We start from the raw sequence: 12,816 nt of genomic DNA on the forward strand, positions 1-12,816 counted from the left end.
ACAGTGTTGGCAATGTCATTCCTTTACTTTTATCTTACTACTTTTATTTTATGATCTTCATTTCCTAGTTTTGAACCGGTTTTAAGTCTTTCATCACACAGAACAAAGTCCAAATATTAAACACTGGTTTATCCTGCGCTTTTTCTTGCGTCTTTGACTCATGACAGGCAGATACTTCGTCTAACCAACTTGTTAGAATTGAGAAGGCAACGTCTGACCTGTAGTTAGTGTTAAACAGCACCAAAACCAATCCGAGGAGAAACCTGTTGGGAGAAACCTGTTGATTTGAATGGATTTTCACCATAAAAACACCAATGAACTTATTCAAAGTAAGGAGGAAAAACAATATTTATATGCAGCGCGTATTTCAGCCAATACTAAAAAAAAAAAAGGCTGTTAAAAAAGTAAAAACAGATGTACAACATGGTAGCTTTTTCAATGTATTTGTGACCATATTTTATTAGCTTTGCCTTTGGGCAGACTTATAATGTTCCACACACACATAAAATATCGCCCATAATTAGCCATTCTTTGCGACATCGATATGCATATGACATGTTCTGGTCAAAAGTTCAGGATGCCATTCTGCCTGTGGCTACAGAATTGTTAATTTTCCAAAGAGCACAATAGTTCATATCTTGCCATAGCAAGTGGTCTTTGGATATATTTTACTTTATACTTTTAATCTTGTTCTAAACATCTGTGAATCATAATATATTAGAAATATGTATTTGTTGGATAGCTGCAGAATGGTGTTTTGTATTTGGAAACAACACTGTTTGTTAGTGAATTGTGGGGGTTTTGTAAAACCTGTTTGGTTTGTTACGTTTTGGCAGGAAAATGGTGCCACAGTTCTGAAGCTGAGTTTCTTTACCTGAACACAGAATAAAGCACAATTTAAGAGAGTTTTGCTGATTATACCCAATGAATGAAGAATGGGAAGGTTTATGAACAGATGACCAACACCTGCCCATTTACCAGATGGACCAATGTACATTTACTTCTGATGTAAGGCTAAAATAAATACACCTGCTGTTTAGTCTGGGCAGTTTAAATAAACATCTGGCCGTTCTGTCTAAATTTCTTTTATTAAGTTGGATGGATATTGTTGTTGGATGGATATTGTTGCTGATTTACAGTTTGCTTTATGTTTTCTGTTGTCTGACAAAAAAATAAATACAAAATAAAATAAAAAATGAGTTATGGGTCTCAGAATGCTAAAAGTGAAAAGAAAGGGCAAAAGAATGCAGTCACCTCAGTTCATGGTGGCATGAGGAACAGGTTGGGGGAGGCACTTTAAGAAGCATCTTAATGTCAATGGACCAGGAGCAGGTTTTGCCCTCAGGTGCAGCTTCACAGTGACTATACTGTGCTTTTCCTTAATATTACTGTAAACTCTCCACCTCCCCCTCTGTGGTGAAGGATTTTGAATGGACAAGCGTAAAAAGCTAAGTTGTGGTGTCGAGGTAATAAAGATGTAGGATGGAGCTAGAAAAACGTGCCGCTGCAAACAAAATAGCAAACGAAGAGAGTATGAGTGTTGAGGATGAAAATACAGAAAGTGAAGGAGCGAGACAATGGAAAAGAGTCTTTACTCAAGAGAGTGGTGTTTATATCTATGGGTGAATACATAAAGTTGGTTGAGCGTGAGAAAGAGGCTCGCACTGAACGCAGCGCACACTGGGAAGCTGAGACAGACCTCGGGGCTCTCAGAAAGCTCAGAAATCAACGGAGGGTGGATAATCTATACACCCAAACTATTGTGGGAAAAGTGCCTTCGCTCTCAGTGTATTAAAGTGATAGAATGGGCACTTCTCTATGGTCCATTTATGGGAGGAAAATGGACTGTGATGCAGGTGGGCTGTGGCGAACTACAGAGATAGTTGGCACTGTACAATTCATAGCCAAGGTAACAGTAAATACAATACAGGAAGGGACAGAGAGGGAGAGACAGGGTGTAAACAATACAAGTGTGAAGGCCTCTCTGGTCCCTACACACTGTACATGCACATGAAAAACGCAGATACACGATTAGCCGAACAGTGGAAATGGTTAAATACATCAAAGTCACACACACACACACACACACACACACACACACACACACACACACACACACACACACACACACATTTAAACACACAAATATGTAGAGAAGCGGAAAGGGTGTATTGATTTGACTAATTTCAGTGTGCTGACTGGCTATGAAACACCTGCCCCAGACACAAGCGCAGCTGTTTGTCTTGGCAACAACAGCACAACCCTGTAACCTCCGATGACCCCAATCCATCATCCACGTTGCACATAAAACACACACGCGCACACACACACACACACGCACAGCCAGCCGACCCCTTTTCCAAAGACCTTTAATGAAGTGTCAGATGAGCAGGGATAGGACAGGGGTGAGCACGGGTCCTCGGAGTGTCAGGTCGTGGTGCAAGGCGACGCTCTGGAAAGGCGTGGAGACACACACACACACACACACACACACACACACACACACACACACACACACACACACACACACACACACACACACACACACACACACACACACACACACACACACACGTAGAGGTAGTCATATACAGAATACATATGCATGCATGCACACATGTTCCAAAACATAAGTGATATACACACACACACACACACACACACACACACACACACACACACACACACACACACACACACACACACACACACACACACACACAAGCCTATGAATGAATAAATACATGCATAGACACAAATCTACACATGCATGTCACTCAGGCAACTCATCCATCTTTGATCATGTTATTCGGATAGGAAGTCAAATGGCGTGCTGTCTGAATGACAATGAAGGGGCGTTCCAATGAGAGACCAAAGACCCCGACGCAGATAAATTACACGTGCACACAAACACATAAAAGGATGGCACGGCGAGCTCATTTATCTGGAGGACACATGCTAACTACGCATTTGATGTAAAATTTATGGACACACGTGTCTTGTGGACAGGCAGTCTAGACGCAACACTAATTTGCTGCACTTTGGTTTTCAAGCAATGGACAGCAGCCATTAGTCCGTATGGCGGGTCTTTAGACGTAAACAGTTCAGTGCTGTTTGTTTCTGTGCTCCATGGGTATGTATGCGTGTGTGTGTGTCACTCAGTGCTGCTGGAATTTGTCTAATTTGTTATTTGACAGACATTGTTTACATTTTGAATCCTGGTATGTTTTCCTCCTTCTCGGTGCTTTTAACTCATAAAAAATACATATGCAGACTTGCCCGTTTTTGGCCTGCCAGATCTATATTTGCCGATTTAATCTTTATTATATTAAAACAAAAAAATATGAAATAGTTTTTAAAACTGTGGCATAAAAAACAAACCCATAACTGTCTACGACAGCGGTTAGCTTAACGTGGATGGTCTCCACTCATGTTGTCGGACGTTTTCCCACACGTGACAAGGAAGAAAGACGATTCTTGTCCTGCCCGACTGTGCACGCCGACTCATTACGAACTGAAAAATGGCAAAAAAGATGACAAAACACCCTTGTCTGGATGCGTGCGTGTGAACTAGCATAACAGAGGAGATATTTTATCTTGGCTCACGGGGGAAAGGCACCGACTCTGAGGGAAGAAACAAGACAGATTCCCAGCCATGGCACATTTATCTCGATTACTTCCAGCAACACCAGGCATCTAAATTCTACTGATGACAGCGCAGGGATTTTATACCAGTTATCAGCATGATCCGCTCATATCGAATGTTTAATACTCTCCTTGCTCAAAGTTTGTTATTATTTTCCACAGAATAAACAGAAAGCAGGAGTTTGTCTTTCAACCGGCTCTTTAGAAATTGCAGACTAGACAGCCTTATTTACTCCTCAATTTGGGAGTGATGTGTGTTCAGGTCTCTTGGCATCACTCCTGCTTGTGTTTGGCATTCTCAGTGTCTCAACACCTCAAAGGCAACAACTCAAAATCAAGTGCATGACAAGACAGAGGTTTTCAACTTGGCGTCGCTAAATCCCGCTGAAGCTTCCGTTTAGTCTACGAGTGTGACCTTTTGAAGGACAGATATACCTCTGGCTTTGTTACATTACAGAATTTACTCTTAAATTTGTATTTAAACAAATCTCGACACACATTCAGTCACTTCCGCCCAACCTTAACTTTGACATTGATACCATCAGTGTTGTCGTTGATATCGTTTCTAGTTTCAGTAAGTTTTTCCCAAGTTTCTAAGATTTGAAAAATATCATGACTAAAGTGTGATTGGTAAAATGTACATATGACTTCATACCCATGAGTTCATATTCTGGACCTTAGAAGAAACTGTGTTGTAGTTCTGGTTATTCCAGTATATATCAAAACTGAACAAGAATATAGTGCATGACTGTAATTAGCTGTTTTCTTTATGCCTTTACCATCAACTGTGGATTGTTTATATATATATATATATATTAGTGTTAAATAACAGTACATGCTAGTGTGGTTTTCAATGGTCCAAAATAGGGACATTGTTTGCTGTAATTGCATCACATCTTTTGATTCTTGAGAGTTTTTAATGCAGATTTAGTTATTAATGGTACATGCAGCTGTTTAAGCTTCTGTTCAAGCATGTGTTTTAAAATGGGATTTATAAATATGTGAAGACAATGCCGTTTAACAGCCAACTTTGTGAAGGCGATATAAGTCAGTTCAGTGCAGGTTTTTTTTTTCTTTTTATCTTAAATTATTCCTGTTCTATTCCCCAGCATTACAAGAGAAAATCTCAGAGGAGCAGAGTGAAGTATTCTCTAGCAGTGAGGTTGCATATTGCAACCAAGTGAATACCTCTCCCTTCACCTTCTTCTACGGTGGCTGTGAAAAAAGTAAAAATTCCTATTTAGAGCCAGTTTTTGGTTTGTCCCTTCTGAGCTGCTGTAGAAACATGGCACACTTCATGGAAGGGGATCTGCTTAGTATGTCGATGTGAAGACCTCATTTTAACAAAACACACACAACAAGTCTTAGTTTGAGGCAATTATACATGAATGAAAACATAATTAGGAAGATTTTAGTCTTTTTCGGCCAGAAGATTCTCCGATATCACACTGAGCGCCTTTAATACAGAAAAGTAGTGGTGTCCCGTGCTAGTCTAAAGCCTGGAGTATGTACACTGTTTTAAAGATCTTTGTTTAAATTTAATAACACCTAACTACACTGCATTCATTTTCCATACTATACGAACTCTGACATACCAGCCTAATATTCCTACCGAAACTCACAAGGCCAAGACGGTTACTGGAGCCCATATGTGAGAAAACAAAAAACAGGAAAATGGTGTCATTGGGCCTCATTCACTAATATCTTACGATTTTTCTTAAATTTGTTCTTAAGAAATATGTTGAGAAAAGTCTCTGTCAGATTCATGACATGTTCTTAAACCCCGGATTTGTTGGCACCTTTGTTCTTATCTCGATGAATACCACGGTCCTCGTAAGTTGAAAGGGCGTGCCAGTCATCTCTAATTAGTATAAGTAAACGCCCTGCCAATGCCCATAAAAGGGCATGACACTGCAGTACCGCCTGCACACGGAGTCACAGCAAGTGAAGGAGAGAGAAGATGAGAGAGACTTAAATGCTAACAGACGTTGGAGCAGCAGAGTCCAAGAGGAAGAACAACTTCAGCAGTTCTGAAGAAGAAGTGCTGCTGCAGGAAGTGAACAGAAAAAGCGCCGTCATATTTAATAGCGTAGCCGAAGTACTGGATGTATAATAACAAAAACAAAAAAAGATGCATGTGATTATTGCTCGTTCAGTGAACGCTGTATCAGGAGAACGATGCAAAACCGATTCATGTTAAAAGAACAGACTGCTCGATTGTACCCTCCTGCAGCGGCACCTCCAGACCTGCATCCAGATCCTGTTCACCTGCATCCAGATCCTGTATAGTGATTATTCAAAACAATGATGCTTTGTAAAGAAAAAAAATAAAATATATATATCACTGTAGATTAAATGCTATATGATAAAATGCAAATACCAATTATTTGGCACGAACATGTCAACACTTAGAGGTGCGTAAGTGTGCTCTTGAGTGTGCGTAGATTTTGTTCTTACCCAAGAAAAATTCCCAAATAAGAAAACAAAGGTGAACGTCAGAATCTTTGTAAAATCTGTGTAAATGTGTTTCAAGAAGAAACCTCTTCTTAAGAACGGTCGATGAACGAGGCCCGATGTCCTTTAAAAGATAACTGGCGCTACCTGTTGTAGTCATTGTACCAGGTGGTGTTTTGACGTCCAGGTTGCCTGTGCCAACAAAGTGCAGAATCTGTGGACAGTGGTGGAAGTTGCTACATACCTCCAAGCAGGTAAAGCGTGACCTTCGACCCCTGGCTCCCACCGAAGAGCAACAGGGCCCTCGGCTGACCCTCATCACCACGGCCAAGCTGCTACCAGCAGTCGCGTGGCGGAGAAAAATGATATCCCACATGACAAAGCTGTTAGAGAAACGGGTTAAGATAAGGACAAGAATGACTAAGATGTTGAGTAGCAACACTGCTCTGCATGATATAATGTCGGATAATCTATGTAAAATAGCTGCAAGTGGATCAAAGAAATGAAGCAGGAGGAAGAATATACAGTGAACCCTCGTTTTTCGCGGGGGTTACTTTCCAAATAGAAACAGTGATAGGCGAAATCCGTGAAGTAGTAACCTTTATTTTACAATTGAAATAGATAGAACTGGACATTAAATATATCTACGTTACATATAGTCGTAATGTGATTTCAATGCACGATGCAAATCCGTGAAGCAGCGAGACCGTGAAAGGTGAACCGCGTTATAGCGAGGGTTCACTGTATATTAAAAAAAAAAAGAAAGGCAGAGGAGAATAGATGTGGAGGGGGAAAAAAACCCACTGCAAAAACAGTATGTGTGTGTGTGTGTGTGTGTGTGTGTGTGTGTGTGTGTGTGTGTGTGTGTGTGTGTGTGTGTGTGTGTGTGTGTGTGTGTGTGTGTGTGTTATGCATGTATGTTCTAAGAACTGCGAAGGTCTGAAGACTAAATATATTCAAGGTCACATCCCTGGATTTGTAAAGGACGAGATCAGCATTCGAGGATATCTTCAGCCAAAGTCCACAGACATGCTCGGTCAACAACAGCAGTGACGGAGAGGAGAGATGTGAAACGTACGAGTGGAATGGGAAAACAAAACGTTAAAAAAAAAGCATGCAAAGGTGAGGCTAATTTGTGAGGGCAGAGCTGAATGACAAGCCTGCAATTAATTTAATCATTTCTCTGAGGGTAATGGCTGCAAACCAACGTACAGTACTCTGACATCTCATTCATATCATGAGTAGGTTTTTACTCGTGAGAAATGCCGTCGCTGATGTAGCGCATTCACGGGGTGGTGTCCGAATTAGGAAGGAAAAAGTTAACGTCGTTTCTAGTTTACGCAGCGGCGAGAGCCGAAGAAGAAGACGGCAGGACGGCAATGTCATGAATACAAAGGGACAGGAGGAGGACAAACAAAAACAGACAATGCATTCCCACAGGAGAGATGACAGATATCTACGGTCTATGTGACAAAAAGGTACGGGCACAGGTAAACTGTGGAGGAGACAAGAGGGAAGCAGCGAGGAATTCAGACGCCGTTTCAGATCCATTCAAGAATATGACACGACTGCCAGAAGCCGTGTGAAAACACGAGATGAAGTGGATGGCACTGAATACATCCGACATCCATTTCAACAGCACGAGCCTGCAGAGTTGAGAGAGTGGACGACAACGCTGTGTGCACACGTGTTATATATATATATATATATATATATATATATATATATATGTGTGCGTGTTCTTGTGTGAGAGAGCAATTCACCTCAAGCAGGACTGAGAAGCTTTGAATGAAAGCATCAACCAGAACAAAAACGCTGGTTCGGTTCAGGGAACCAGACTTTTGGAAAATACCTGATAGAAACACGGATGATAGAGAGGCAGAGGCAAAGATACAGAGTAAGAAATAACGAGACTGTTATACTGACAGGGACATAGACAACACAAATGAATAGAGAGTGAAGGGAAAAGAGCACCAAACATCACGCCGTCTTTCAAACAGATGAGCACCTCAGCATTTTAGAGCCAGGTCTCCCAGCCGTCACAAAATGCATGACAAACAAAACGCAGTCTGTCACAGTGGCAAACCGCCATCCATACAGGCGGAGGGATAAAGGTCAGAAAATGATCCGTCATTGTCATAATTGCATCCGCTGGTTGTGTATCAGTGGCCTAGCGATTCTCAGATTGCTTTTCACACTTCATTCATCCGTTGATGGAAAGGTAATCCTGAAGACACGAAAGTTTATAGTCGCTGCTCACGGTGGAAATGGGAAGCCGAGCGAGAGGGAGGGATGGACTTCAGGTGAACCCAGGGTGACATCAACAAGGTGGCTTTACGAAAAGGGAAACCGGAGGCAGAATTAACCAAATAAAAATAATAGAAATATTCCTTTATAACCATCAAGCAACAGCAATTTTCCACGACAAAACACAAAACAAAATAACCCTTCTCAGATCAAGAAGGAAGAAACAAAAGAATAAAAACAGCACTGACAGTAGTGCTGTGTTCCAAATGGCGTACTTGCGCACTAACACTCACAGTACAGAAACACGCAGTGCACTAAGAGTACCAGGATGATGCACTCCCAACGGTCCAAAAAGAAGTGTGAAACGCCGGACACTTTCCTGCCTAAACGGTGGCCATTTTGGTAACAGAAGAAGGAGCGGGACCACTGATGTGAAGAATTTCCAAATTAAGGCGTCTGAGGAAGCTGCTGCTGTTCCTGAACACCTCACAAAACCGTTTCTTTTTCACGACTGCTGCTGCTGCTGCAGTGTATGATTTGAAACAACAAAATTCCTGCGCTACACAAGTAAGAGTCCTAACACGCAAGAGCACTGTTTGTTCGGGTACTTAGGGAAGCATGTCATTTGGAACGCGGCATAAGACCAGTACAAGCAAAGTGGTCTCTGGATATGGAAAAAGTAAGACTTATTAAGCTCTTTCAACGTTAAACATCCTGGTACAACTTAAGCCTGGTGCTACTTCTCTATGGAAAATAATTAGGAACCTTGAATCCAGAGCTTTGTTCAAATTCCTTCACATATCTCCGAGACCAAAATGTATCCCATCAGTCTCCTCGGGGTCCCTTTTAGCTGCCCAGTATTGTCCTGACACGCCGCTATTCTGCTCGTCCATCCATATCGCACTTCCACCTCTCTTCCCACCTCCTGACCTGCTGCGGCCGTGTGACTAAGGTTCACCTCTTTGCGCCTCGTCTGAGGTGCTGACATTCCCCTCTTGTCATCCTCCATTTACTCTATTGAGACCACGATTGTTGCCATGGTCACCGTCCTCATCGTTATTGTTGTGATCTTTTCCACTACCCTCCTCCATTGTGGGGAGGGACCACAGTCCTGCAGCTGCTGCTCCGTCTGTTTTCTCACTGCTCTGCTCTCTGTCACCCCTGATTTGGCTTTCTTTCATGTGATTGCACAGGTAAGTCTAATGATTTCAAAGACAAGAAAAGAAACGAGGAAAACTGGCGTGCATGCACAAAGGAAATCAAGTAAAGAGTGATTGGCTACAAAATCTGACCCTGCATGTTCCTTAATACATGATTGCTTAATACAAAATTACCACAACCTGGCGCACAGCAAATTCAGTGTAGGAGTTTAGGAAATAAAGTTTAGGAGCACGGGTTTGTTTCCTGAGTCTATAGATGACATGTATATTGTGTAATAAAAAGGTTTACAGACTGTTCATGTTGCACAAGAACGAAGCCCAGATGTAAATGGAGATGAGTAAATTTGCCAAATTAAGTTGCTTTATCGTCAACAATTTTTTTTTGTCAAACTCAGGAAATGGGCAACAGTGACCCTTAAAATGCTTCAAAAAGCCTGCAGCACTGAAGCAGTGAACCAGGCGAAGGTGTTCAAAGTGGCATTCGCGTTTTAAGAGGAGCAGAACGTCTCTGTCCGAGATCAAAGAGGGAACGTCGGGTCAGAAGCAACCAGGTGGATTTCCTTTGACATTTGAGGGGTCGTGCTCTGTGAATTTGTCACTCAGTCTCAAATCCGAGTTCTACTGCGATGTTCTGAGGCAAAACATTGAACATAAACCACCTGAGCTGTGGCGCAATGGCAATTAGGTTCTCCTACACGAGCTTAACTCAGTCAAAGATTGTGACTTCCTGGGAGCGTTCCAAACGAGGCAGGATTGCTGCGAGCAGTGTATCTGCACTTTGAAGGGAATGGTGACCAGATTTAAATCAGGTATGATTTGTAGTTGCTACAGGTGCAATCCCCGAACTTTTTGATCACTCGTACTGTAATATATGCAGTGCATACACGAGAGAAAATACACACAAAAGGAACGCTGCGCACACATTTAAGGTCAGTCTATGAGGGATGGGGTCTTACATTCATTTAAGTCACATGAAAGAATACATGTGATGTTTGGAAAATGTGCAGGAGAGAAGAAAAGACGGGGAGAGGGTCCACATCTGCGACTCTCCGTCTCCTGCTGCAGATGAAAGGAAGTCGTTTGAAGTTGAGGTGGTGCTGTTTCTCCAATGACTCAGATTAAACACTGATGCCCGCTCCGAGCAGCACATTCATCACTTCAATGATACTTTTAGTGGCCGTTCCCCTGCTCAGGCGGAAATTAACAGCACTCTGGTGCCCTGTGTGCATAAAACGTGCTCACACACACACGCACGCACGCACGCACGCACGCACGCACGCACACACACACACACACACACACACACACACACACACACACACACACACACACGCACGCACACACACACACACACACACTACTGCCCAGTTCACAGTTCACCTCACATACAGAGACATGTGCAGGTGTGTTGAATATGTAAAGGCTGTTTTTTTTTTTTTTTTTTTTCCTTCAACAGCTATTTTCCATTCACGGAACATAAGATGATGTTGTTGTTTTTTTAACTGCAGTCACGCCTCAGGTTCATCAAACTCATTTACCGGAGGAGTTCGAGACTCTTAAATTATGCCATTAAAATATGATGATGACTCATTTATTTACCAGGTTGATTTTCATTTAAATGACAGATGATGCCTGCGATAAATGTTAATGTTGACATAATGAGAGAAAATGATAGTATGTATGCAAGAGGAAGACTGTCTCATAATATCATCACTAAACTGCAAAAGAAATAAAGAAAAAAAGAACCACCGTTTAGGGAAAAATGGAGTGTTTTAAAATGTGTGTAGATTCAATGACTGTAACCCATTTTACAACAGTGCAATGCTCTGATTACAGCAACATACAGCAGGTCAGTTTTAGTGTGGCGTGTTTGGGTGCAGAAAGAAGCCTGGCCTCTCGGGGTCTCTGGTGGGGTTTTAATGCCTTTACTGTTGTTTAGGAATCCAAAACACATATTTCCATTTCTACCAAATGATAGGTTGGTGTGGGGTTTTGGGTTTCAGCATTCATGTAGTGCATGTGTGTGCACTATAAATTCGCCCATGAATACAGAACATTCAGTACTTAGCAGAGCAGTTTGCTGTGCAGCTAAGTCTGAATCAGTGTAATTTGATCAGTGTGGTCCGAACCTCACGGGATAAATACCCAATAAAAGACGTTTTGGCATCTGGATAAGCATAAATCCATCCAATTTGAGGCCTAATTAAGTAGGACTTACATAGCACCCTGGGACGGTCTGTTATAAGGGACATAAAAATGACCGGAGGCATCAACGTCTGCGCCGTCTCAGGAGAGCAGTAGATCCAATAAGGATGGAAATAAGAGAGGGGTCACTGTGGCTTACTTTAGTTTGGAAGCACATCGTCAGAACAGACTGACACGTGAACACACACACAGAAGAGAGAGAGAGAGAGAGACAGACAGAGAGAGAGACTCTATCACAAAGACGGACATTGTGCAGATATTCCAGTGAATCAAAGATGCAGGATTAAAACTGCACCAAGTACACACAGTTTGTCCGTCTGGGCAGTGTGCTGTCTGATACGGTGGTCAGTGGTACTGGAGCTCCACAGGGAACTGTTCTGTCTCCCTTCCTGTTCACCTTATACACCACTGACTTCCAGTACAACTCAGAGTCCTGCCATCTGCAGAAGTTCTCTGATGACTCTGCAGTGGTCAGGTGTATAAGGGATGGACGGGAGGACGAGTACAGGACGAGTACAGGGCGAGTACAGGGCAGTAGTGGAGGACTTTGTGGGCGGGAAGAAATCACCTGCTCCTGAACGTGGCCAAGACCAGAGAGATGGTGGTCGACTTCAGGAGGAAGACGACGGCTCCACAACCGCTGAGAGTTCTGGGAGAGGAGGTGGACATGGTTGAGGAGTACAAGCACCTGGGTGTTTCCATCGACAACAGACTGAACTGGAAGACCAACATCAATGCTGTCTACAAAAAGGGGATGAGTCGACTCTTTTTCTTGAGGAAACTTCAATCCTTCAATGTGTGCAGCAAGATGTTGGAGATGTTCTACCAGTCTGTTGTGGCCAGTGCTTTGTACTTCACTGTAGTCTGCTGGGGGAGCAGCATTGGAGCCGGCGACACCAACAGACTTAACAAACTGGTTAAGAAGGCCGGCTCCATCATTGGCTACAATCTGGATAGTCTGGAAAAGGTGGTGGAGAGGAGGACGCTGAACAAACTATTATCCATATTGGATAATCCTGACCAGCCTCTCCACCACCTGCTGCAGGGACAACAGAGCACTTTCTCCAAAAGACTCCTCCAGCTCCGCTGTCACAAGGACAGATAC

The sequence above is a fragment of the Brachyistius frenatus genome, unplaced genomic scaffold (genome assembly GCF_029030835.1).
Source record: "Brachyistius frenatus isolate BFR_SWC_R1_liver_20210118 unplaced genomic scaffold, ASM2903083v1 Contig_127, whole genome shotgun sequence".
Classification (NCBI taxonomy): Eukaryota; Metazoa; Chordata; class Actinopteri; family Embiotocidae; genus Brachyistius; species Brachyistius frenatus.